This window comes from Lissotriton helveticus, chromosome 11 (assembly GCF_964261635.1).
Source record: "Lissotriton helveticus chromosome 11, aLisHel1.1, whole genome shotgun sequence".
Classification (NCBI taxonomy): domain Eukaryota; kingdom Metazoa; phylum Chordata; class Amphibia; order Caudata; family Salamandridae; genus Lissotriton; species Lissotriton helveticus.
In genome coordinates, this window is record NC_136072.1 from 38068913 (window position 1) to 38095013 (window position 26101).

Genomic DNA, 26101 nt, shown 5'->3' on the forward strand with positions numbered 1-26101 from the left:
CAGCTTGGTCCTTGGAAGAAAAATCAAGCAAAATTAGCAGAGGATGGTTTCGATCCATCGACCTCTGGGTTATGGGCCCAGCACGCTTCCGCTGCGCCACTCTGCTGCTTTGGGAAAGTGTTCTCTTTATGCAGATGAGGAGCATTCAGCAGAGTAGCGTGGATTGGTCGGGCTCTCACCTCATTTGCCTAAGTATATCGCAAGGCATGCTGGGTATAGAAAAATGTCATCTTCCCCTCTCACAATCAGTCATAACTGAAAGTCAGACACTCTCAGGCACTAGCCGTTTCAAACCTTTATCAAGACAGCAGCTCTTGAACCCTCTATATCTCTCTCTGTGATACTAGCGCTAGCATGCTCAGGATTTGGCTTTACCTGGGTGCCAGAGATCTACCCGGTGTGAGGCTTTTGAGCGTTTGGGAGCGTTGTGGACGTTGGACAGGAAACTATGCAAATTTGAATCATCCAACCTTCCTGCTGCAGTGAGACGCTCTTTCCATGGACATCTGCCTCTTGGATTCCTCTCAACTTGCCTTCTGATAAAACATTTTGTGAGCCGCAGTTACCTTCGACAGCTACAAGGTGGTGCTACATGCAGGTGAGAGCACAAGTATGCACAAAATGTTAAGGACTTTTGACAGATTTATCGGTGGATCTTGTATATTTTTTTCAGAGGCTAGATATTGCCTAGAAATGCTTTCTAACATAGAGATGCTAGAGTTATAATGTCTGGTCGGGCCTCAGCCCTTTCATTGTCTGCCCACTGTAACATATTTATTACCAGCACATGTGAGTGGTGACTCTGCTTTATGAAACTTATCATATATTAGGACAATGAATGTAGCAGAAGGGGCGATCGAGAGGTTTGCCTACGTATTTGTTTATTTCTTTATATATGGCTGATTAATCTGTTCATGATATTTCCATTTTGTGAAATGTTGAATTAAAGTATATCCTGCTTGCAGAATATATAAGTATTTGCATTGCGTTGGCCGGGAATCAAACCCGGGTCAATTGCTTGGGAAGCAGCTATGCTCACCACTATACCACCAACGCCCTCTGACATTTGCGCTCTCGGTTCTAAATATTAAGACTCAGAGATCAATGACTATCTTGCACCAGCTTCAATGGTGCATTTGGTTTAGATACCAACATGAAAAGCAGTAGAACGTTATTTGCAGAGGGTAAGGAACTGGGGATTAAAACCAAGGACAAAGCTGTGCAGAAGAGAAGAATGGAAAGCAGCAGTACAATTAATATATATATAACATATAGAGGCAGCAAGGCAAGCAAAACAGGGAAGAGAAAGAGAGAACATTCCATGAAATGCCCAGGAGATAGATAAGAGCAGAACAAAAAGGGAAGAATGAAATTCAAAGCCTGCACAGAAAAGTGTTTGAAGGTCCCACCAGTCATGTATGCTTATTATTGTGTGTCTTTACTTTCAAAGTACAGGGTGGATCCTTTGACACTCCCTCTCTTGTATTTCAGCAGACACAGGTAGTTGAGAAGTCTTATATCACTTAGCTGGCACAAGCTTGCGCTTTTCCTTTCCGGAAGCGTGGAAATGACAGCTTGGTCCTTGGAAGAAAAATCAAGCAAAATTAGCAGAGGATGGTTTCGATCCATCGACCTCTGGGTTATGGGCCCAGCACGCTTCCGCTGCGCCACTCTGCTCCTTTTTCAGAGTGTTCTCTTTATGCAGATGAGGAGCATTCAGGGGAGTGACGTGGGCGTTCGGGACGTGAGAGGACGATGGGCAGGAAACTGTGCAAATTTGAAGCATCCATCCTTCCTGCTGCAGTCAGAGGCTCTTTCCAAGGACATCTGCCTCTTGGATTCCTCTCAACTTGCCTTCTGATAAAACATTTTGTGAGCCGCAGTTACCTTCGGCGCCTACAAGGTGGCGCTACATTCAGGTGAGAGCACAAGTATGCCCAAAATATTGGGGACTTTTGCCAGATTTATCGATGGATTTTACATATTTTTTTCAGAGGCTAGACATTACCTAGGAATGCTTTTTAACATAGAGATGCTTTAGGTATAATGTGTGGTCGGGCCTCAGCCCGTTCATTGTCTTCCCACTGTAACATTTTCTTACCAGCTCATGTGAGTGGTGACTCTGCTTTATGAAACTTATCATATAGTAGGACAATGAGTATAGCAGAAGGGGCGATCGAGATGCTTGCCTACATATTTGTTTATTTTTTATATAATGGCTGATTAATTTGTTCATGATATTTCCATTTTGTGACATGTTGCATTAAAATATATCCTGATTGCAGAATATATAAGAATTGTTACTGCGTTGGCCGGGAATCGAACCCGGGTCAACTGCTTGGAAGGCAGCTATGCTCACCACTATACCACCAACGCCCTCTGATCTGTGCAATCTCGGTTCTAAACATTACGACCCTGAGTTCAATGTCTATCTTGCACCAGCTTTAATGGTGCATTTGGTTTAGATACCAACATGAGAAGCAGTAGAAAGGTTTTAGCAGATTGTAAGGAACTGGGATTGAAACCAAGGACAAAGCTGTGAAGAAGAGAAGAATGGTAAGCAGCAGTACAAATAATGGATATGAACATATAGAGGCAGCATGGGAAGCAAAGCAGGGAAAAGAAAGAGAGAACATTCCAGGAAATGCCCAGGAGATAGATAAGAGCAGAACAAAAAGGGAAGAATGATATTCAAAGCATGCCCAGAAAAGTGTTTGAAGGTCCCACCAGTCATTTATGCTTATTATTGTGTGTCTTTACTTTCAAGGTACAGGTTGGATCCTTTGACGATCCCTCTCTTGTATTTCAGCAGACACAGATAGTTCAGAAGTCGTTTCTACCATAGCTGGCACAAGCTTGCGCTTTTCCTTGCTGGCAGCCTTAAAATGACAGCTTGGTCCTTGGAAGAAAAATCAAGCAAAATTAGCAGAGGATGGTTTCGATCCATCGACCTCGGGGTTATGGGCCCAGCACGCTTCCGCTGCGCCACTCTGCTGCTTTGGGAAAGTGTTCTCTTTATGCAGATGAGGAGCATTCAGCAGAGTAGCGTGGGATTGGTCGGGCTCTCACCTCATTTGCCTAAGTATATCGCAAGGCATGCTGGGTATAGAAAAACTTAATCTTCCCCTCTCACAATCAGTCATAACTGAAAGTCAGACACTCTCAGGCACTAGCCGTTTCAAACCTTTATCAAGACAGCAGCTCTTGAACCCTCTATATCTCTCTCTGTGATACTAGCGCTAGCATGCTCAGGATTTGGCTTTACCTGGGTGCCAGAGATCTACCCGGTGAGGGCGAGGCTTTTGAGCGTTTGGGAGCGTTGTGGACGTTGGACAGGAAACTATGCAAATTAGAATCATCCAACCTTCCTGCTGCAGTGAGACGCTCTTTCCATGGACATCTGCCTCTTGGATTCCTCTCAACTTGCCTTCTGATAAAACATTTTGTGAGCCGCAGTTACCTTCGACAGCTACAAGGTGGCGCTACATGCAAGTGAGAGCACAAGTATGCACAAAATGTTAAGGACTTTTGACAGATTTATCGGTGGATCTTGTATATTTTTTTCAGAGGCTAGATATTGCCTAGAAATGCTTTCTAACATAGAGATGCTAGAGTTATAATGTCTGGTCGGGCCTCAGCCCTTTCATTGTCTGCCCACTGTAACATATTTATTACCAGCACATGTGAGTGGTGACTCTGCTTTATGAAACTTATCATATAGCAGGACAATGAATGTAGCACAAGGGGCGATCGAGAGGTTTGCCTACGTATTTGTTTATTTCTTTATATATGGCTGATTAATCTGTTCATGATATTTCCATTTTGTGAAATGTTGAATTAAAGTATATCCTGCTTGCAGAATATATAAGTATTTACATTGCGTTGGCCGGGAATCGAACCCAGGTCAACTGCTTGGGAAGCAGCTATGCTCACCACTATACCACCAACGCCCTCTGACATTAGTGCTCTCGGTTCTAAATATTATGACTCAGAGATCAATGACTATCTTGCACCAGCTTCAATGGTGCATTTGGTTTAGATACCAACATGAAAAGCAGTAGAACGTTATTTGCAGAGGGTAAGGAACTGGGGATTAAAACCAAGGACAAAGCTGTGCAGAAGAGAAGAATGGAAAGCAGCAGTACAATTAATATATATATAACATATAGAGGCAGCAAGGGAAGTAACGCAGGGAAGAGAAAGAGAGAACATTCCATGAAATGCCCAGGAGATAGATAAGAGCAGAACAAAAAGGGAAGAATGAAATTCAAAGCCTGCACAGAAAAGTGTTTGAAGGTCCCACCAGTCATGTATGCTTATTATTGTGTGTCTTTACTTTCAGAGTACAGGGTGGATCCTTTGACACTCCCTCTCTTGTATTTCAGCAGACACAGGTAGTTGAGAAGTCTTATATCACTTAGCTGGCACAAGCTTGCGCTTTTCCTTTCCGGCAGCGTGGAAATGACAGCTTGGTCCTTGGAAGAAAAATCAAGCAAAATTAGCAGAGGATGGTTTCAATCCATCGACCTCTGGGTTATGGGCCCAGCACGCTTCCGCTGCACCACTCTGCTCCTTTTTCAGAGTGTTCTCTTTATGCAGATGAGGAGCATTCAGGGGAGTGACGTGGGCGTTCGGGACGTGAGAGGACGATGGGCAGGAAACTGTGCAAATTTGAAGCATCCATCCTTCCTGCTGCAGTCAGAGGCTCTTTCCAAGGACATCTGCCTCTTGGATTCCTCTCAACTTGCCTTCTGATAAAACATTTTGTGAGCCGCAGTTACCTTCGGCGCCTACAAGGTGGCGCTACATCAGGTGAGAGCACAAGTATGCCCAAAATATTGGGGACTTTTGCCAGATTTATCGATGGATTTTACATATTTTTTTCAGAGGCTAGACATTACCTAGGAATGCTTTTTAACATAGAGATGCTTTAGTTATAATGTGTGGTCGGGCCTCAGCCCGTTCATTGTCTTCCCACTGTAACATATTTATTACCAGCTCATGTGAGTGGTGACTCTGCTTTTTACCCTCATGTTTGAGAGGTACGCTCCATTAATTACAATCAGGGCATCTCACACAACAGCAATAATATTTGTAAATAGTGTGGTTGACCCAGTACCCGCCATGGAATTCTCACCCGCAGGTCTTTATATACAGTCCTTATTTCAATTATCATTATTGTTTGTTTTTTTTTCCATTCTACAAATGTTTTTCCTGTTTGTAATGTAAATTGCCTTTGTATTACTCGACTACCTTGCTGTCACAACGAGTATGCCTGACCAAGTGGTCTTTTTACTAGCTTCATTCTTCCCTGTGGCCACCACGTGACCTGTCGCTATGACTCCCACAGCAAAATAGGAAGCGCGGCACTCGCACCGCAACTCGCGCACAGAGCCGTCAAACTCGATCAAGTAAGTCAGCCTGCCCCTGAGAGCTACTTCCCGCTCTCTTATGAGACCAGTATGATTTATTATCCCCCATTCTTGACTCCCTCAGACTCATCTGGTATCAGGAAGTCTCAGAATAATCGACTCTTGAAACCGATCGCGGACAATCCACTTGCCGCCTCAAATTCGGTAAGCTACACGGCTCACATGACGAGTCAGTTATTCTGTACTTATGAGTTGCTTCTCATCCTGAATCACTCTTCCCCATTTTACTTTCCTCAGACTCATCCTTTAATTTTCCTTGAAGTCTGACAACTGCGACTGGGTGCCTGACCACGCATAATTTACATACCGCCTGAAATCGGTAAGCCGCTTAGCCGTTTTTCCAAGGTGTCCGCCCTTGTTTTGCCACGATTATGTTTTTTTGATATTACACCATGACTCGCTCCCCCTTTTTCAGATGCGGTATTACTCTTCAACTTGTTGTTTTTAATTATCCGAGTCCCCGCTCAAGATTACACTGCACGCGGACTTTTGGTAAGCGCCATTTCCCGTTTTGTCATCATTAATGAATCCTTTTCTGACCTTTAATTATAACTTAATCCTGTAGGCTCACCATTGCTATTAACCAAATCCACGGCCACCGTCACACATCAGCTATGTTGTAGACACGCTCACATTGTGAGCCAATGCCACCGCATGCTTGGTCATAGGCAATAGTTCCTCAATTCCATTATAAGTGTTAATGGCTACCGCTCTTGTTAGTCGGCCTCTCGTTGAAGGGACGCATAATTAAGTCTGTGCGTTGTTGACCTACCCTCCCACCCATTTGGGTATCTTTGTTTGCATGTGCCTGTGGAGCGACACGCATCTGCCCTTTCACCAGCGTGACTAATTAACCCACCATTAATTGCGTAAATAGGAAGTACGTTTTAAACAATGTAATGTGCTTTTCTGCACGATGTTTCATTTATATTGGCTTTCTCTACCTGTGTGTTCTACATAGAGGTTGATTTCTACCCTCTAATCTGAAATCATTATACCCCTAATAGGTCCTTTGCCCCCACTTCCCCACTATGGTCCTGATGAAGACCCTACAGCAAGGTTAAAACTATCCTGCAGTTACAAGAGGGTCGAAACGTCGACTGTTTGTTTTGTATTGTGGCGACCTCACACCAACAATTGTATATATGCTGTACTTGGTGTCGTATGCCCTTATGTGAATTATTTACTATGTGATATGCAAGTTGTTGCTACCCTATTGGTGGCATGAGTAAATGCCTAAACAACTGATTTTACTGTCACATGACAACTGATTTTACTGTCACATGATCCCTTCACTTCACGATTTCCTCACCATCACGTTCCCTTTCCCTCGTGGGGCACTGTATGACGTTTAATACAGTTTATTGCATTATATTAGTTGTACATTATACTACATCCCACTGTGAATAAAACCGTGCGGATCTAAACAATTGTTCTTCTAGTAATTGTGTTTTACTTACTCAAATAAATCCCCGTGATACACTGGGACCCCTTCCTTTTTCATATCTAGCTCAACCCAGGTCCCAGTGACTACAAATGGGTAAACCCCCCTGCGCATAAACTACATGCAGGTGAGAGCACAAGTATGCACAAAATGTTAAGGACTTTTGACAGATTTATCGGTGGATCTTGTATATTTTTTTCAGAGGCTAGATATTGCCTAGAAATGCTTTCTAACATAGAGATGCTAGAGTTATAATGTCTGGTCGGGCCTCAGCCCTTTCATTGTCTGCCCACTGTAACATATTTATTACCAGCACATGTGAGTGGTGACTCTGCTTTATGAAACTTATCATATATTAGGACAATGAATGTAGCAGAAGGGGCGATCAAGAGGTTTGCCTACGTATTTGTTTATTTCTTTATATATGGCTGATTAATCTGTTCATGATATTTCCATTTTGTGAAATGTTGAATTAAAGTATATCCTGCTTGCAGAATATATAAGTATTTGCATTGCGTTGGCCGGGAATCGAACCCGGGTCAACTGCTTGGGAAGCAGCTATGCTCACCACTATACCACCAACACCCTCTGACATTTCTGCTCTCGGTTCTAAATATTATGACTCAGAGATCAATGACTATCTTGCACCAGCTTCAATGGTGCATTTGGTTTAGATACGAACATGAAAAGCAGTAGAACGTTATTTGCAGAGGGTAAGGAACTGGGGATTAAAACCAAGGACAAAGCTGTGCAGAAGAGAAGAATGGAAAGCAGCAGTACAATTAATATATATATAACATATAGAGGCAGCAAGGGAAGCAAAGCAGGGAAGAGAAAGAGAGAACATTCCATGAAATGCCCAGGAGATAGATAAGAGCAGAACAAAAAGGGAAGAATGAAATTCAAAGCCTGCACAGAAAAGTGTTTGAAGGTCCCACCAGTCATGTATGCTTATTATTGTGTGTCTTTACTTTCAAAGTACAGGGTGGATCCTTTGACACTCCCTCTCTTGTATTTCAGCAGACACAGGTAGTTGAGAAGTCTTATATCACTTAGCTGGCACAAGCTTGCGCTTTTCCTTTCCGGCAGCGTGGAAATGACAGCTTGGTCCTTGGAAGAAAAATCAAGCAAAATTAGCAGAGGATGGTTTCGATCCATCGACCTCTGGGTTATGGGCCCAGCACGCTTCCGCTGCACCACTCTGCTCCTTTTTCAGAGTGTTCTCTTTATGCAGATGAGGAGCATTCAGGGGAGTGACGTGGGCGTTCGGGACGTGAGAGGACGATGGGCAGGAAACTGTGCAAATTTGAAGCATCCATCCTTCCTGCTGCAGTCAGAGGCTCTTTCCAAGGACATCTGCCTCTTGGATTCCTCTCAACTTGCCTTCTGATAAAACATTTTGTGAGCCGCAGTTACCTTCGGCGCCTACAAGGTGGCGCTACATTCAGGTGAGAGCACAAGTATGCCCAAAATATTGGGGACTTTTGCCAGATTTATCGATGGATTTTACATATTTTTTTCAAAGGCTAGACATTACCTAGGAATGCTTTTTAACATAGAGATGCTTTAGTTATAATGTGTGGTCGGGCCTCAGCCCGTTCATTGTCTTCCCACTGTAACATATTTATTACCAGCTCATGTGAGTGGTGACTCTGCTTTATGAAACTTATCATATAGTAGGACAATGAGTATAGCAGAAGGGGCGATCGAGATGCTTGCCTACATATTTGTTTATTTTTTATATAATGGCTGATTAATCTGTTCATGATATTTCCATTTTGTGACATGTTGCATTAAAATATATCCTGATTGCAGAATATATAAGAATTGGTACTGCGTTGGCCGGGAATCGAACCCGGGTCAACTGCTTGGAAGGCAGCTATGCTCACCACTATACCACCAACCCCCTCTGATCTGTGTAATCTCGGTTCTAAACATTACGACCCTGAGTTCAATGTCTATCGCACCAGCTTCAATGGTGCATTTGGTTTAGATACCAACATGAGAAGCAGTAGAAAGGTTTTAGCAGATTGTAAGGAACTGGGATTGAAACCAAGGACAAAGCTGTGAAGAAGAGAAGAATGGTAAGCAGCAGTACAAATAATGGATATGAACATATAGAGGCAGCATGGGAAGCAAAGCAGGGAAAAGAAAGAGAGAACATTCCAGGAAATGCCCAGGAGATAGATAAGAGCAGAACAAAAAGGGAAGAATGATATTCAAAGCATGCCCATAAAAGTGTTTGAAGGTCCCACCAGTCATTTATGCTTATTATTGTGTGTCTTTACTTTCAAGGTACAGGGTGGATCCTTTGACGATCCCTCTCTTGTATTTCAGCAGACACAGATAGTTCAGAAGTCGTTTCTACCATAGCTGGCACAAGCTTGCGCTTTTCCTTGCTGTCAGCCTTAAAATGACAGCTTGGTCCTTGGAAGAAAAATCAAGCAAAATTAGCAGAGGATGGTTTCGATCCATCGACCTCTGGGTTATGGGCCCAGCACGCTTCCACTGCGCCACTCTGCCGCTTTGGGAAAGTGTTCTCTTTATGCAGATGAGGAGCATTCAGCGGAGTAGCGTGGGATTGGTCGGGCTCTCACCTCATTTGCCTAAGTATATCACAAGGCATGCTGGGTATAGAAAAACGTCATCTTCCCCTCTCACAATCAGTCATAACTGAAAGTCAGACACTCTCAGGCACTAGCCGTTTCAAACCTTTATCAAGACAGCAGCTCTTGAACCCTCTATATCTCTCTCTGTGATACTAGCGCTAGCATGCTCAGGATTTGGCTTTACCTGGGTGCCAGAGATCTACCCGGTGAGGGCGAGGCTTTTGAGCGTTTGGGAGTGTTGTGGACGTTGGACAGGAAACTATGCAAATTTGAATCATCCAACCTTCCTGCTGCAGTGAGACGCTCTTTCCATGGACATCTGCCTCTTGGATTCCTCTCAACTTGCCTTCTGATAAAACATTTTGTGAGCCGCAGTTACCTTCGACAGCTACAAGGTTGCGCTACATGCAAGTGAGAGCACAAGTATGCACAAAATGTTAAGGACTTTTGACAGATTTATCGGTGGATCTTGTATATTTTTTTCAGAGGCCAGATATTGCCTAGAAATGCTTTCTAACATAGAGATGCTAGAGTTATAATGTCTGGTCGGGCCTCAGCCCTTTCATTGTCTGCCCACTGTAACATATTTATTACCAGCACATGTGAGTGGTGACTCTGCTTTATGAAACTTATCATATATTAGGACAATGAATGTAGCAGAAGGGGCGATCGAGAGGTTTGCCTACGTATTTGTTTATTTCTTTATATATGGCTGATTAATCTGTTCATGATATTTCCATTTTGTGAAATGTTGAATTAAAGTATATCCTGCTTGCAGAATATATAAGTATTTGCATTGCGTTGGCCGGGAATCGAACCCGGGTCAACTGCTTGGGAAGCAGCTATGCTCACCACTATACCACCAACGCCCTCTGACATTTGCGCTCTCGGTTCTAAATATTATGACTCAGAGATCAATGACTATCTTGCACCAGCTTCAATGGTGCATTTGGTTTAGATACCAACATGAAAAGCAGTAGAACGTTATTTGCAGAGGGTAAGGAACTGGGGATTAAAACCAAGGACAAAGCTGTGCAGAAGAGAAGAATGGAAAGCAGCAGTACAATTAATATATATATAACATATAGAGGCAGCAAGGGAAGCAAAGCAGGGAAGAGAAAGAGAGAACATTCCATGAAATGCCCAGGAGATAGATAAGAGCAGAACAAAAAGGGAAGAATGAAATTCAAAGCCTGCACAGAAAAGTGTTTGAAGGTCCCACCAGTCATGTATGCTTATTATTGTGTGTCTTTACTTTCAAAGTACAGGGTGGATCCTTTGACACTCCCTCTCTTGTATTTCAGCAGACACAGGTAGTTGAGAAGTCTTATATCACTTAGCTGGCACAAGCTTGCGCTTTTCCTTTCCGGCAGCGTGGAAATGACAGCTTGGTCCTTGGAAGAAAAATCAAGCAAAATTAGCAGAGGATGGTTTTGATCCATCAACCTCTGGGTTATGGGCCCAGCACGCTTCCGCTGCGCCACTCTGCTCCTTTTTCAGAGTGTTCTCTTTATGCAGATGAGGAGCATTCAGGGGAGTGACGTGGGCGTTCGGGACATGAGAGGACGATGGGCAGGAAACTGTGCAAATTTGAAGCATCCATCCTTCCTGCTGCAGTCAGAGGCTCTTTCCAAGGACATCTGCCTCTTGGATTCCTCTCAACTTGCCTTCTGATAAAACATTTTGTGAGCCGCAGTTACCTTCGGCGCCTACAAGGTGGCGCTACATTCAGGTGAGAGCACAAGTATGCCCAAAATATTGGGGACTTTTGCCAGATTTATCCATGGATTTTACATATTTTTTTCAGAGGCTAGACATTACCTAGGAATGCTTTTTAACATAGAAATGCTTTAGTTATAATGTGTGGTCGGGCCTCAGCCCGTTCATTGTCTTCCCACTGTAACATATTTATTACCAGCTCATGTGAGTGGTGACTCTGCTTTATGAAACTTATCATATAGTAGGACAATGAGTATAGCAGAAGGGGCGATCGAGATGCTTGCCTACATATTTGTTTATTTTTTATATAATGGCTGATTAATCTGTTCATGATATTTCCATTTTGTGACATGTTGCATTAAAATATATCCTGATTGCAGAATATATAAGAATTGGTACTGCGTTGGCCGGGAATCGAACCCGGGTCAACTTCTTGGAAGGCAGCTATGCTCACCACTATACCACCAACGCCCTCTGATCTGTACAATCTCAGTTCTAAACATTACGACCCTGAGTTCAATGTCTATCTTGCACCAGCTTCAATGGTGCATTTGGTTTAGATACCAACATGAGAAGCAGTAGAAAGGTTTTAGCAGATTGTAATGAACTGGGATTGAAACCAAGGACAAAGCTGTGAAGAAGAGAAGAATGGTAAGCAGCAGTACAAATAATGGATATGAACATATAGAGGCAGCATGGGAAGCAAAGCAGGGAAAAGAAAGAGAGAACATTCCAGGAAATGCCCAGGAGATAGATAAGAGCAGAACAAAAAGGGAAGAATGATATTCAAAGCATGCCCAGAAAAGTGTGTGAAGGTCCCACCTGTCATTTATGCTTATTATTGTGTGTCTTTACTTTCAAGGTACAGGGTGGATCCTTTGACGATCCCTCTCTTGTATTTCAGCAGACACAGATAGTTCAGAAGTCGTTTCTACCATAGCTGGCACAAGCTTGCGCTTTTCCTTGCTGGCAGCCTTAAAATGACAGCTTGGTCCTTGGAAGAAAAATCAAGCAAAATTAGCAGAGGATGGTTTCGATCCATCGACCTCTGGGTTATGGGCCCAGCACGCTTCCGCTGCGCCACTCTGCTGCTTTGGGAAAGTGTTCTCTTTATGCAGATGAGGAGCATTCAGCAGAGTAGCGTGGATTGGTCGGGCTCTCACCTCATTTGCCTAAGTATATCGCAAGGCATGCTGGGTATAGAAAAATGTCATCTTCCCCTCTCACAATCAGTCATAACTGAAAGTCAGACACTCTCAGGCACTAGCCGTTTCAAACCTTTATCAAGACAGCAGCTCTTGAACCCTCTATATCTCTCTCTGTGATACTAGCGCTAGCATGCTCAGGATTTGGCTTTACCTGGGTGCCAGAGATCTACCCGGTGTGAGGCTTTTGAGCGTTTGGGAGCGTTGTGGACGTTGGACAGGAAACTATGCAAATTTGAATCATCCAACCTTCCTGCTGCAGTGAGACGCTCTTTCCATGGACATCTGCCTCTTGGATTCCTCTCAACTTGCCTTCTGATAAAACATTTTGTGAGCCGCAGTTACCTTCGACAGCTACAAGGTGGTGCTACATGCAGGTGAGAGCACAAGTATGCACAAAATGTTAAGGACTTTTGACAGATTTATCGGTGGATCTTGTATATTTTTTTCAGAGGCTAGATATTGCCTAGAAATGCTTTCTAACATAGAGATGCTAGAGTTATAATGTCTGGTCGGGCCTCAGCCCTTTCATTGTCTGCCCACTGTAACATATTTATTACCAGCACATGTGAGTGGTGACTCTGCTTTATGAAACTTATCATATATTAGGACAATGAATGTAGCAGAAGGGGCGATCGAGAGGTTTGCCTACGTATTTGTTTATTTCTTTATATATGGCTGATTAATCTGTTCATGATATTTCCATTTTGTGAAATGTTGAATTAAAGTATATCCTGCTTGCAGAATATATAAGTATTTGCATTGCGTTGGCCGGGAATCAAACCCGGGTCAATTGCTTGGGAAGCAGCTATGCTCACCACTATACCACCAACGCCCTCTGACATTTGCGCTCTCGGTTCTAAATATTAAGACTCAGAGATCAATGACTATCTTGCACCAGCTTCAATGGTGCATTTGGTTTAGATACCAACATGAAAAGCAGTAGAACGTTATTTGCAGAGGGTAAGGAACTGGGGATTAAAACCAAGGACAAAGCTGTGCAGAAGAGAAGAATGGAAAGCAGCAGTACAATTAATATATATATAACATATAGAGGCAGCAAGGCAAGCAAAACAGGGAAGAGAAAGAGAGAACATTCCATGAAATGCCCAGGAGATAGATAAGAGCAGAACAAAAAGGGAAGAATGAAATTCAAAGCCTGCACAGAAAAGTGTTTGAAGGTCCCACCAGTCATGTATGCTTATTATTGTGTGTCTTTACTTTCAAAGTACAGGGTGGATCCTTTGACACTCCCTCTCTTGTATTTCAGCAGACACAGGTAGTTGAGAAGTCTTATATCACTTAGCTGGCACAAGCTTGCGCTTTTCCTTTCCGGAAGCGTGGAAATGACAGCTTGGTCCTTGGAAGAAAAATCAAGCAAAATTAGCAGAGGATGGTTTCGATCCATCGACCTCTGGGTTATGGGCCCAGCACGCTTCCGCTGCGCCACTCTGCTCCTTTTTCAGAGTGTTCTCTTTATGCAGATGAGGAGCATTCAGGGGAGTGACGTGGGCGTTCGGGACGTGAGAGGACGATGGGCAGGAAACTGTGCAAATTTGAAGCATCCATCCTTCCTGCTGCAGTCAGAGGCTCTTTCCAAGGACATCTGCCTCTTGGATTCCTCTCAACTTGCCTTCTGATAAAACATTTTGTGAGCCGCAGTTACCTTCGGCGCCTACAAGGTGGCGCTACATTCAGGTGAGAGCACAAGTATGCCCAAAATATTGGGGACTTTTGCCAGATTTATCGATGGATTTTACATATTTTTTTCAGAGGCTAGACATTACCTAGGAATGCTTTTTAACATAGAGATGCTTTAGGTATAATGTGTGGTCGGGCCTCAGCCCGTTCATTGTCTTCCCACTGTAACATTTTCTTACCAGCTCATGTGAGTGGTGACTCTGCTTTATGAAACTTATCATATAGTAGGACAATGAGTATAGCAGAAGGGGCGATCGAGATGCTTGCCTACATATTTGTTTATTTTTTATATAATGGCTGATTAATTTGTTCATGATATTTCCATTTTGTGACATGTTGCATTAAAATATATCCTGATTGCAGAATATATAAGAATTGTTACTGCGTTGGCCGGGAATCGAACCCGGGTCAACTGCTTGGAAGGCAGCTATGCTCACCACTATACCACCAACGCCCTCTGATCTGTGCAATCTCGGTTCTAAACATTACGACCCTGAGTTCAATGTCTATCTTGCACCAGCTTTAATGGTGCATTTGGTTTAGATACCAACATGAGAAGCAGTAGAAAGGTTTTAGCAGATTGTAAGGAACTGGGATTGAAACCAAGGACAAAGCTGTGAAGAAGAGAAGAATGGTAAGCAGCAGTACAAATAATGGATATGAACATATAGAGGCAGCATGGGAAGCAAAGCAGGGAAAAGAAAGAGAGAACATTCCAGGAAATGCCCAGGAGATAGATAAGAGCAGAACAAAAAGGGAAGAATGATATTCAAAGCATGCCCAGAAAAGTGTTTGAAGGTCCCACCAGTCATTTATGCTTATTATTGTGTGTCTTTACTTTCAAGGTACAGGTTGGATCCTTTGACGATCCCTCTCTTGTATTTCAGCAGACACAGATAGTTCAGAAGTCGTTTCTACCATAGCTGGCACAAGCTTGCGCTTTTCCTTGCTGGCAGCCTTAAAATGACAGCTTGGTCCTTGGAAGAAAAATCAAGCAAAATTAGCAGAGGATGGTTTCGATCCATCGACCTCGGGGTTATGGGCCCAGCACGCTTCCGCTGCGCCACTCTGCTGCTTTGGGAAAGTGTTCTCTTTATGCAGATGAGGAGCATTCAGCAGAGTAGCGTGGGATTGGTCGGGCTCTCACCTCATTTGCCTAAGTATATCGCAAGGCATGCTGGGTATAGAAAAACTTAATCTTCCCCTCTCACAATCAGTCATAACTGAAAGTCAGACACTCTCAGGCACTAGCCGTTTCAAACCTTTATCAAGACAGCAGCTCTTGAACCCTCTATATCTCTCTCTGTGATACTAGCGCTAGCATGCTCAGGATTTGGCTTTACCTGGGTGCCAGAGATCTACCCGGTGAGGGCGAGGCTTTTGAGCGTTTGGGAGCGTTGTGGACGTTGGACAGGAAACTATGCAAATTAGAATCATCCAACCTTCCTGCTGCAGTGAGACGCTCTTTCCATGGACATCTGCCTCTTGGATTCCTCTCAACTTGCCTTCTGATAAAACATTTTGTGAGCCGCAGTTACCTTCGACAGCTACAAGGTGGCGCTACATGCAAGTGAGAGCACAAGTATGCACAAAATGTTAAGGACTTTTGACAGATTTATCGGTGGATCTTGTATATTTTTTTCAGAGGCTAGATATTGCCTAGAAATGCTTTCTAACATAGAGATGCTAGAGTTATAATGTCTGGTCGGGCCTCAGCCCTTTCATTGTCTGCCCACTGTAACATATTTATTACCAGCACATGTGAGTGGTGACTCTGCTTTATGAAACTTATCATATAGCAGGACAATGAATGTAGCACAAGGGGCGATCGAGAGGTTTGCCTACGTATTTGTTTATTTCTTTATATATGGCTGATTAATCTGTTCATGATATTTCCATTTTGTGAAATGTTGAATTAAAGTATATCCTGCTTGCAGAATATATAAGTATTTACATTGCGTTGGCCGGGAATCGAACCCAGGTCAACTGCTTGGGAAGCAGCTATGCTCACCACTATACCACCAACGCCCTCTGACATTAGTGCTCTCGGTTCTAAATATTATGACTCAGAGATCAATGACTATCTTGCACCAGCTTCAATGGTGCATTTGGTTTAGATACCAACATGAAAAGCAGTAGAACGTTATTTGCAGAGGGTAAGGAACTGGGGATTAAAACCAAGGACAAAGCTGTGCAGAAGAGAAGAATGGAAAGCAGCAGTACAATTAATATATATATAACATATAGAGGCAGCAAGGGAAGTAACGCAGGGAAGAGAAAGAGAGAACATTCCATGAAATGCCCAGGAGATAGATAAGAGCAGAACAAAAAGGGAAGAATGAAATTCAAAGCCTGCACAGAAAAGTGTTTGAAGGTCCCACCAGTCATGTATGCTTATTATTGTGTGTCTTTACTTTCAGAGTACAGGGTGGATCCTTTGACACTCCCTCTCTTGTATTTCAGCAGACACAGGTAGTTGAGAAGTCTTATATCACTTAGCTGGCACAAGCTTGCGCTTTTCCTTTCCGGCAGCGTGGAAATGACAGCTTGGTCCTTGGAAGAAAAATCAAGCAAAATTAGCAGAGGATGGTTTCAATCCATCGACCTCTGGGTTATGGGCCCAGCACGCTTCCGCTGCACCACTCTGCTCCTTTTTCAGAGTGTTCTCTTTATGCAGATGAGGAGCATTCAGGGGAGTGACGTGGGCGTTCGGGACGTGAGAGGACGATGGGCAGGAAACTGTGCAAATTTGAAGCATCCATCCTTCCTGCTGCAGTCAGAGGCTCTTTCCAAGGACATCTGCCTCTTGGATTCCTCTCAACTTGCCTTCTGATAAAACATTTTGTGAGCCGCAGTTACCTTCGGCGCCTACAAGGTGGCGCTACATTCAGGTGAGAGCACAAGTATGCCCAAAATATTGGGGACTTTTGCCAGATTTATCGATGGATTTTACATATTTTTTTCAGAGGCTAGACATTACCTAGGAATGCTTTTTAACATAGAGATGCTTTAGTTATAATGTGTGGTCGGGCCTCAGCCCGTTCATTGTCTTCCCACTGTAACATATTTATTACCAGCTCATGTGAGTGGTGACTCTGCTTTTTACCCTCATGTTTGAGAGGTACGCTCCATTAATTACAATCAGGGCATCTCACACAACAGCAATAATATTTGTAAATAGTGTGGTTGACCCAGTACCCGCCATGGAATTCTCACCCGCAGGTCTTTATATACAGTCCTTATTTCAATTATCATTATTGTTTGTTTTTTTTCCATTCTACAAATGTTTTTCCTGTTTGTAATGTAAATTGCCTTTGTATTACTCGACTACCTTGCTGTCACAACGAGTATGCCTGACCAAGTGGTCTTTTTACTAGCTTCATTCTTCCCTGTGGCCACCACGTGACCTGTCGCTATGACTCCCACAGCAAAATAGGAAGCGCGGCACTCGCACCGCAACTCGCGCACAGAGCCGTCAAACTCGATCAAGTAAGTCAGCCTGCCCCTGAGAGCTACTTCCCGCTCTCTTATGAGACCAGTATGATTTATTATCCCCCATTCTTGACTCCCTCAGACTCATCTGGTATCAGGAAGTCTCAGAATAATCGACTCTTGAAACCGATCGCGGACAATCCACTTGCCGCCTCAAATTCGGTAAGCTACACGGCTCACATGACGAGTCAGTTATTCTGTACTTATGAGTTGCTTCTCATCCTGAATCACTCTTCCCCATTTTACTTTCCTCAGACTCATCCTTTAATTTTCCTTGAAGTCTGACAACTGCGACTGGGTGCCTGACCACGCATAATTTACATACCGCCTGAAATCGGTAAGCCGCTTAGCCGTTTTTCCAAGGTGTCCGCCCTTGTTTTGCCACGATTATGTTTTTTTGATATTACACCATGACTCGCTCCCCCTTTTTCAGATGCGGTATTACTCTTCAACTTGTTGTTTTTAATTATCCGAGTCCCCGCTCAAGATTACACTGCACGCGGACTTTTGGTAAGCGCCATTTCCCGTTTTGTCATCATTAATGAATCCTTTTCTGACCTTTAATTATAACTTAATCCTGTAGGCTCACCATTGCTATTAACCAAATCCACGGCCACCGTCACACATCAGCTATGTTGTAGACACGCTCACATTGTGAGCCAATGCCACCGCATGCTTGGTCATAGGCAATAGTTCCTCAATTCCATTATAAGTGTTAATGGCTACCGCTCTTGTTAGTCGGCCTCTCGTTGAAGGGACGCATAATTAAGTCTGTGCGTTGTTGACCTACCCTCCCACCCATTTGGGTATCTTTGTTTGCATGTGCCTGTGGAGCGACACGCATCTGCCCTTTCACCAGCGTGACTAATTAACCCACCATTAATTGCGTAAATAGGAAGTACGTTTTAAACAATGTAATGTGCTTTTCTGCACGATGTTTCATTTATATTGGCTTTCTCTACCTGTGTGTTCTACATAGAGGTTGATTTCTACCCTCTAATCTGAAATCATTATACCCCTAATAGGTCCTTTGCCCCCACTTCCCCACTATGGTCCTGATGAAGACCCTACAGCAAGGTTAAAACTATCCTGCAGTTACAAGAGGGTCGAAACGTCGACTGTTTGTTTTGTATTGTGGCGACCTCACACCAACAATTGTATATATGCTGTACTTGGTGTCGTATGCCCTTATGTGAATTATTTACTATGTGATATGCAAGTTGTTGCTACCCTATTGGTGGCATGAGTAAATGCCTAAACAACTGATTTTACTGTCACATGACAACTGATTTTACTGTCACATGATCCCTTCACTTCACGATTTCCTCACCATCACGTTCCCTTTCCCTCGTGGGGCACTGTATGACGTTTAATACAGTTTATTGCATTATATTAGTTGTACATTATACTACATCCCACTGTGAATAAAACCGTGCGGATCTAAACAATTGTTCTTCTAGTAATTGTGTTTTACTTACTCAAATAAATCCCCGTGATACACTGGGACCCCTTCCTTTTTCATATCTAGCTCAACCCAGGTCCCAGTGACTACAAATGGGTAAACCCCCCTGCGCATAAACTACATGCAGGTGAGAGCACAAGTATGCACAAAATGTTAAGGACTTTTGACAGATTTATCGGTGGATCTTGTATATTTTTTTCAGAGGCTAGATATTGCCTAGAAATGCTTTCTAACATAGAGATGCTAGAGTTATAATGTCTGGTCGGGCCTCAGCCCTTTCATTGTCTGCCCACTGTAACATATTTATTACAAGCACATGTGAGTGGTGACTCTGCTTTATGAAACTTATCATATATTAGGACAATGAATGTAGCAGAAGGGGCGATCGAGAGGTTTGCCTACGTATTTGTTTATTTCTTTATATATGGCTGATTAATCTGTTCATGATATTTCCATTTTGTGAAATGTTGAATTAAAGTATATCTTGCTTGCAGAATATATAAGTATTTGCATTGCGTTGGCCGGGAATCAAACCCGGGTCAACTGCTTGGGAAGGAGCTATGCTCTCCACTATACCACCAACGCCCTCTGACATTTGCGCTCTCGGTTCTAAATATTATGACTCAGAGATCAATGACTATCTTGCACCAGCTTCAATGGTGCATTTGGTTTAGATACCAACATGAAAAGCAGTAGAACGTTATTTGCAGAGGTTAAGGAACTGGGGATTAAAACCAAGGACAAAGCTGTGCAGAAGAGAAGAATGGAAAGCAGCAGTACAATTAATATATATATAACATATAGAGGCAGCAAGAGAAGCAAAGCAGGGAAGAGAAAGAGAGAACATTCCAAGAAATGCCCAGGAGATAGATAAGAGCAGAACAAAAAGGGAAGAATGAAATTCAAAGCCTGCACAGAAAAGTGTTTGAAGGTCCCACCAGTCATGTATGCTTATTATTGTGTGTCTTTACTTTCAAAGTACAGGGTGGATCCTTTGACACTCCCTCTCTTGTATTTCAGCAGACACAGGTAGTTGAGAAGTCTTATATCACTTAGCTGGCACAGGCTTGCGCTTTTCCTTTCCGGCAGCGTGGAAATGACAGCTTGGTCCTTGGAAGAAAAATCAAGCAAAATTAGCAGAGGATGGTTTCGATCCATCGACCTCTGGGTTATGGGCCCAGCACGCTTCCGCTGCGCCACTCTGCTCCTTTTTCAGAGGGTTCTCTTTATGCAGATGAGGAGCATTCAGGGGAGTGACGTGGGCGTTCGGGACGTGAGAGGACGATGGGCAGGAAACTGTGCAAATTTGAAGCATCCATCCTTCCTGCTGCAGTCAGAGGCTCTTTCCAAGGACATCTGCCTCTTGGATTCCTCTCAACTTGCCTTCTGATAAAACATTTTGTGAGCCGCAGTTACCTTCGGCGCCTACAAGGTGGCGCTACATTCAGGTGAGAGCACAAGTATGCCCAAAATATTGGGGAGTTTTGCCAGATTTATCGATGGATTTTACATATTTTTTTCAGAGGCTAGACATTACCTAGGAATGCTTTTTAACATAGAGATGCTTTAGTTATAATGTGTGGTCGGGCCTCAGCCCGTTCATTGTCTTCCCACTGTAACATATTTATTACCAGCTCATGTGAGTGGTGACTCTGCTTTATGAAACTTATCATATAGTAGGACAATGAGTATAGCAGAAGGGGCGATCGAGATGCTTGCCTACATATTTGTTTATTTTTTATATAATGGCTGATTAATCTGTTCATGATATTTCCATTTTGTGACATGTTGCATTAAAATATATCCTGATTGCAGAATATATAAGAATTGGTACTGCGTTGGCCGGGAATCGAACCCGGGTCAACTGCTTGGAAGGCAGCTATGCTCACCACTATACCACCAACGCCCTCTGATCTGTGCAATCTCGGTTCTAAACATTACGACCCTGAGTTCAATGTCTATCTTGCACCAGCTTCAATGGTGCATTTGGTTTAGATACCAACATGAGAAGCAGTAGAAAGGTTTTAGCAGATTGTAAGGAACTGGGATTGAAACCAAGGACAAAGCTGTGAAGAAGAGAAGAATGGTAAGCAGCAGTACAAATAATGGATATGAACATATAGAGGCAGCATGGGAAGCAAAGCAGGGAAAAGAAAGAGAGAACATTCCAGGAAATGCCCAGGAGATAGATAAGAGCAGAACAAAAAGGGAAGAATGATATTCAAAGCATGCCCAGAAAAGTGTGTGAAGGTCCCACCAGTCATTTATGCTTATTATTGTGTGTCTTTACTTTCAAGGTACAGGGTGGATCCTTTGACGATCCCTCTCTTGTATTTCAGCAGACACAGATAGTTCAGAAGTCGTTTTTACCATAGCTGGCACAAGCTTGCGCTTTTCCTTGCTGGCAGCCTGGAAATGACAGCTTGGTCCTTGGAAGAAAAATCAAGCAAAATTAGCAGAGGATGGTTTCGATCCATCGACCTCTGGGTTATGGGCCCAGCACGCTTCCGCTGCGCCACTCTGCTGCTTTGGGAAAGTGTTCTCTTTATGCAGATGAGGAGCATTCAGCAGAGTAGCGTGGGATTGGTCGGGCTCTCACCTCATTTGCCTAAGTATATCGCAAGGCATGCTGGGTATAGAAAAACTTCATCTTCCCCTCTCACAATCAGTCATAACTGAAAGTCAGACACTCTCAGGCACTAGCCGTTTCAAACCTTTATCAAGACAGCAGCTCTTGAACCCTCTATATCTCTCTCTGTGATACTAGCGCTAGCATGCTCAGGATTTGGCTTTACCTGGGTGCCAGAGATCTACCCGGTGTGAGGCTTTTGAGCGTTTGGGAGCGTTGTGGACGTTGGACAGGAAACTATGCAAATTTGAATCATCCAACCTTCCTGCTGCAGTGAGACGCTCTTTCCATGGACATCTGCCTCTTGGATTCCTCTCAACTTGCCTTCTGATAAAACATTTTGTGAGCCGCAGTTACCTTCGACAGCTACAAGGTGGCGCTACATGCAGGTGAGAGCACAAGTATGCACAAAATGTTAAGGACTTTTGACAGATTTATCGGTGGATCTTGTATATTTTTTTCAGAGGCTAGATATTGCCTAGAAATGCTTTCTAACATAGAGATGCTAGAGTTATAATGTCTGGTCGGGCCTCAGCCCTTTCATTGTCTGCCCACTGTAACATATTTATTACCAGCACATGTGAGTGGTGACTCTGCTTTATGAAACTTATCATATATTAGGACAATGAATGTAGCAGAAGGGGCAATCGAGAGGTTTGCCTACGTATTTGTTTATTTCTTTATATATGGCTGATTAATCTGTTCATGATATTTCCATTTTGTGAAATGTTGAATTAAAGTATATCCTGCTTGCAGAATATATAAGTATTTGCATTGCGTTGGCCGGGAATCGAACCTGGGTCAACTGCTTGGGAAGCAGCTATGCTCACCACTATACCACCAACGCCCTCTGACATTTGCGCTCTCGGTTCTAAATATTATGACTCAGAGATCAATGACTATCTTGCACCAGCTTCAATGGTGCATTTGGTTTAGATACCAACATGAAAAGCAGTAGAACGTTATTTGCAGAGGGTAAGGAACCGGGGATTAAAACCAAGGACAAAGCTGTGCAGAAGAGAAGAATGGAAAGCAGCAGTACAATTAATATATATATAACATATAGAGGCAGCAAGGGAAGCAAAGCAGGGAAGAGAAAGAGAGAACATTCCATGAAATGCCCAGGAGATAGATAAGAGCAGAACAAAAAGGGAAGAATGAAATTCAAAGCCTGCACAGAAAAGTGTTTGAAGGTCCCACCAGTCATGTATGCTTATTATTGTGTGTCTTTACTTTCAAAGTACAGGGTGGATCCTTTGACACTCCCTCTCTTGTATTTCAGCAGACACAGGTAGTTGAGAAGTCTTATATCACTTAGCTGGCACAAGCTTGCGCTTTTCCTTTCCGGCAGCGTGGAAATGACAGCTTGGTCCTTGGAAGAAAAATCAAGCAAAATTAGCAGAGGATGGTTTCGATCCATCGACCTCTGGGTTATGGGCCCAGCACGCTTCCGCTGCACCACTCTGCTCCTTTTACAGAGGGTTCTCTTTATGCAGATGAGGAGCATTCAGGGGAGTGACGTGGGCGTTCGGGACGTGAGAGGACGATGGGCAGGAAACTGTGCAAATTTGAAGCATCCATCCTTCCTGCTGCAGTCAGAGGCTCTTTCCAAGGACATCTGCCTCTTGGATTCCTCTCAACTTGCCTTCTGATAAAACATTTTGTGAGCCGCAGTTACCTTCGGCGCCTACAAGGTGGCGCTACATTCAGGTGAGAGCACAAGTATGCCCAAAATATTGGGGACTTTTGCCAGATTTATCGATGGATTTTACATATTTTTTTCAGAGGCTAGACATTACCTAGGAATGCTTTTTAATATAGAGATGCTTTAGTTATAATGTGTGGTCGGGCCTCAGCCCGTTCATTGTCTTCCCACTGTAACATATTTATTACCAGCTCATGTGAGTGGTGACTCTGCTTTATGAAACTTATCATATAGTAGGACAATGAGTATAGCAGAAGGGGCGATCGAGATGCTTGCCTACATATTTGTTTATTTTTTATATAATGGCTGATTAATCTGTTCATGATATTTCCATTTTGTGACATGTTGCATTAAAATATATCCTGATTGCAGAATATATAAGAATTGGTACTGCGTTGGCCGGGAATCGAACCCGGGTCAACTGCTTGGAAGGCAGCTATGCTCACCACTATACCACCAACGCCCTCTGATCTGTGCAATCTCGGTTCTAAACATTACGACCCTGAGTTCAATGTCTATCTTGCACCAGCTTCAATGGAGCATTTGGTTTAGATACCAACATGAGAAGCAGTAGAAAGGTTTTAGCAGATTGTAAGGAACTGGGATTGAAACCAAGGACAAAGCTGTGAAGAAGAGAAGAATGGTAAGCAGCAGTACAAATAATGGATATGAACATATAGAGGCAGCATGGGAAGCAAAGCAGGGAAAAGAAAGAGAGAACATTCCAGGAAATGCCCAGGAGATAGATAAGAGCAGAACAAAAAGGGAAGAATGATATTCAAAGCATGCCCAGAAAAGTGTGTGAAGGTCCCACCAGTCATTTATGCTTATTATTGTGTGTCTTTACTTTCAAGGTACAGGGTGGATCCTTTGACGATCCCTCTCTTGTATTTCAGCAGACACAGATAGTTCAGAAGTCGATTCTACCATAGCTGGCACAAGCTTGCGCTTTTCCTTGCTGGCAGCCTGGAAATGACAGCTTGGTCCTTGGAAGAAAAATCAAGCAAAATTAGCAGAGGATGGTTTCGATCCATCGACCTCTGGGCCCAGCACTCTTCCGCTGCGCCACTCTGCTGCTTTGGGAAAGTGTTCTCTTTATGCAGATGAGGAGCATTCAGCAGAGTAGCGTGGGATTGGTCGGGCTCTCACCTCATTTGCCTAAGTATATCGCAAGGCATGCTGGGTATAGAAAAACTTCATCTTCCCCTCTCACAATCAGTCATAACTGAAAGTCAGACACTCTCAGGCACTAGCCGTTTCAAACCTTTATCAAGACAGCAGCTCTTGAACCCTCTATATCTCTCTCTGTGATACTAGCGCTAGCATGCTCAGGATTTGGCTTTACCTGGGTACTAGAGATCTACCCGGTGAGGGCTGAGGCTTTTGAGCATTTGGGAGCGTTGTGGACGTTGGACAGGAAACTATGCAAATTTGAATCATCCAACCTTCCTGCTGCAGTGAGACGCTCTTTCCATGGACATCTGCCTCTTGGATTCCTCTCAACTTGCCTTCTGATAAAACATTTTGTGAGCCGCAGTTACCTTCGACAGCTACAAGGTGGCGCTACATGCAGGTGAGAGCACAAGTATGCACAAAATGTTAAGGACTTTTGACAGATTTATCGGTGGATCTTGTATATTTTTTTCAGAGGCTAGATATTGCCTAGAAATGCTTTCTAACATAGAGATGCTAGAGTTATAATGTCTGGTCGGGCCTCAGCCCTTTCATTGTCTGCCCACTGTAACATATTTATTACCAGCACATGTGAGTGGTGACTCTGCTTTATGAAACTTATCATATATTAGGACAATGAATGTAGCAGAAGGGGCGATCGAGAGGTTTTCCTACGTATTTGTTTATTTCTTTATATATGGCTGATTAATCTGTTCATGATATTTCCATTTTGTGAAATGTTGAATTAAAGTATATCCTGCTTGCAGAATATATAAGTATTTGCATTGCGTTGGCTGGGAATCGCACCCGGGTCAACTGCTTGGGAAGCAGCTATGCTCACCACTATACCACCAACGCCCTCTGACATTTGCGCTCTCGGTTCTAAATATTATGACTCAGAGATCAATGACTATCTTGCACCAGCTTCAATGGTGCATTTGGTTTAGATACCAACATGAAAAGCAGTAGAACGTTATTTGCAGAGGGTAAGGAACTGGGGATTAAAACCAAGGACAAAGCTGTGCAGAAGAGAAGAATGGAAAGCAGCAGTACAATTAATATATATATAACATATAGAGGCAGCAAGGGAAGCAAAGCAGGGAAGAGAAAGAGAGAACATTCCATGAAATGCCCAGGAGATAGATAAGAGCAGAACAAAAAGGGAAGAATGAAATTCAAAGCCTGCACAGAAAAGTGTTTGAAGGTCCCACCAGTCATGTATGCTTATTATTGTGTGTCTTTACTTTCAAAGTACAGGGTGGATCCTTTGACACTCCCTCTCTTGTATTTCAGCAGACACAGGTAGTTGAGAAGTCTTATATCACTTAGCTGGCACAAGCTTGCGCTTTTCCTTTCCGGCAGCGTGGAAATGACAGCTAGGTCCTTGGAAGAAAAATCAAGCAAAATTAGCAGAGGATGGATTCAATCCATCGACCTCTGGGTTATGGGCCCAGCACGCTTCCGCTGCGCCACTCTGCTCCTTTTTCAGAGGGTTCTCTTTATGCAGATGAGGAGCATTCAGGGGAGTGA

At 43.3% G+C, this 26101-nt stretch overlaps 20 non-coding genes across 20 annotated transcripts; all 20 read right to left on the reverse strand.

The window, feature by feature from the left end:
* Positions 1–34: 34 nt before the first annotated feature.
* TRNAM-CAU (transfer RNA methionine (anticodon CAU)) lies at positions 35–106 on the reverse strand. The gene has a single exon. It is a non-coding gene; the product is annotated as a tRNA-Met (tRNA).
* Positions 107–984: 878 nt separating this feature from the next.
* TRNAG-CCC (transfer RNA glycine (anticodon CCC)) lies at positions 985–1056 on the reverse strand. The gene has a single exon. It is a non-coding gene; the product is annotated as a tRNA-Gly (tRNA).
* A 549-nt stretch (positions 1057–1605) lies between these two features.
* TRNAM-CAU (transfer RNA methionine (anticodon CAU)) lies at positions 1606–1677 on the reverse strand. The gene has a single exon. It is a non-coding gene; the product is annotated as a tRNA-Met (tRNA).
* A 627-nt stretch (positions 1678–2304) lies between these two features.
* On the reverse strand, positions 2305–2376 carry TRNAG-UCC (transfer RNA glycine (anticodon UCC)). Its single transcript has one exon. It is a non-coding gene; the product is annotated as a tRNA-Gly (tRNA).
* Positions 2377–3878: 1502 nt separating this feature from the next.
* Positions 3879–3950, reverse strand: TRNAG-CCC (transfer RNA glycine (anticodon CCC)). The gene has a single exon. It is a non-coding gene; the product is annotated as a tRNA-Gly (tRNA).
* A 3439-nt stretch (positions 3951–7389) lies between these two features.
* On the reverse strand, positions 7390–7461 carry TRNAG-CCC (transfer RNA glycine (anticodon CCC)). Its single transcript has one exon. It is a non-coding gene; the product is annotated as a tRNA-Gly (tRNA).
* A 1249-nt stretch (positions 7462–8710) lies between these two features.
* Positions 8711–8782, reverse strand: TRNAG-UCC (transfer RNA glycine (anticodon UCC)). Its single transcript has one exon. It is a non-coding gene; the product is annotated as a tRNA-Gly (tRNA).
* A 545-nt stretch (positions 8783–9327) lies between these two features.
* Positions 9328–9399, reverse strand: TRNAM-CAU (transfer RNA methionine (anticodon CAU)). Its single transcript has one exon. It is a non-coding gene; the product is annotated as a tRNA-Met (tRNA).
* Positions 9400–10282: 883 nt separating this feature from the next.
* Positions 10283–10354, reverse strand: TRNAG-CCC (transfer RNA glycine (anticodon CCC)). Its single transcript has one exon. It is a non-coding gene; the product is annotated as a tRNA-Gly (tRNA).
* A 1249-nt stretch (positions 10355–11603) lies between these two features.
* Positions 11604–11675, reverse strand: TRNAG-UCC (transfer RNA glycine (anticodon UCC)). The gene has a single exon. It is a non-coding gene; the product is annotated as a tRNA-Gly (tRNA).
* Positions 11676–12222: 547 nt separating this feature from the next.
* Positions 12223–12294, reverse strand: TRNAM-CAU (transfer RNA methionine (anticodon CAU)). Its single transcript has one exon. It is a non-coding gene; the product is annotated as a tRNA-Met (tRNA).
* An 878-nt stretch (positions 12295–13172) lies between these two features.
* Positions 13173–13244, reverse strand: TRNAG-CCC (transfer RNA glycine (anticodon CCC)). The gene has a single exon. It is a non-coding gene; the product is annotated as a tRNA-Gly (tRNA).
* Positions 13245–13793: 549 nt separating this feature from the next.
* Positions 13794–13865, reverse strand: TRNAM-CAU (transfer RNA methionine (anticodon CAU)). The gene has a single exon. It is a non-coding gene; the product is annotated as a tRNA-Met (tRNA).
* Positions 13866–14492: 627 nt separating this feature from the next.
* On the reverse strand, positions 14493–14564 carry TRNAG-UCC (transfer RNA glycine (anticodon UCC)). Its single transcript has one exon. It is a non-coding gene; the product is annotated as a tRNA-Gly (tRNA).
* Positions 14565–16066: 1502 nt separating this feature from the next.
* On the reverse strand, positions 16067–16138 carry TRNAG-CCC (transfer RNA glycine (anticodon CCC)). The gene has a single exon. It is a non-coding gene; the product is annotated as a tRNA-Gly (tRNA).
* A 4060-nt stretch (positions 16139–20198) lies between these two features.
* On the reverse strand, positions 20199–20270 carry TRNAM-CAU (transfer RNA methionine (anticodon CAU)). Its single transcript has one exon. It is a non-coding gene; the product is annotated as a tRNA-Met (tRNA).
* A 628-nt stretch (positions 20271–20898) lies between these two features.
* TRNAG-UCC (transfer RNA glycine (anticodon UCC)) lies at positions 20899–20970 on the reverse strand. The gene has a single exon. It is a non-coding gene; the product is annotated as a tRNA-Gly (tRNA).
* A 547-nt stretch (positions 20971–21517) lies between these two features.
* On the reverse strand, positions 21518–21589 carry TRNAM-CAU (transfer RNA methionine (anticodon CAU)). Its single transcript has one exon. It is a non-coding gene; the product is annotated as a tRNA-Met (tRNA).
* An 879-nt stretch (positions 21590–22468) lies between these two features.
* Positions 22469–22540, reverse strand: TRNAG-CCC (transfer RNA glycine (anticodon CCC)). Its single transcript has one exon. It is a non-coding gene; the product is annotated as a tRNA-Gly (tRNA).
* A 1249-nt stretch (positions 22541–23789) lies between these two features.
* On the reverse strand, positions 23790–23861 carry TRNAG-UCC (transfer RNA glycine (anticodon UCC)). The gene has a single exon. It is a non-coding gene; the product is annotated as a tRNA-Gly (tRNA).
* Between the last annotated feature and the right edge of the window lie 2240 nt (positions 23862–26101).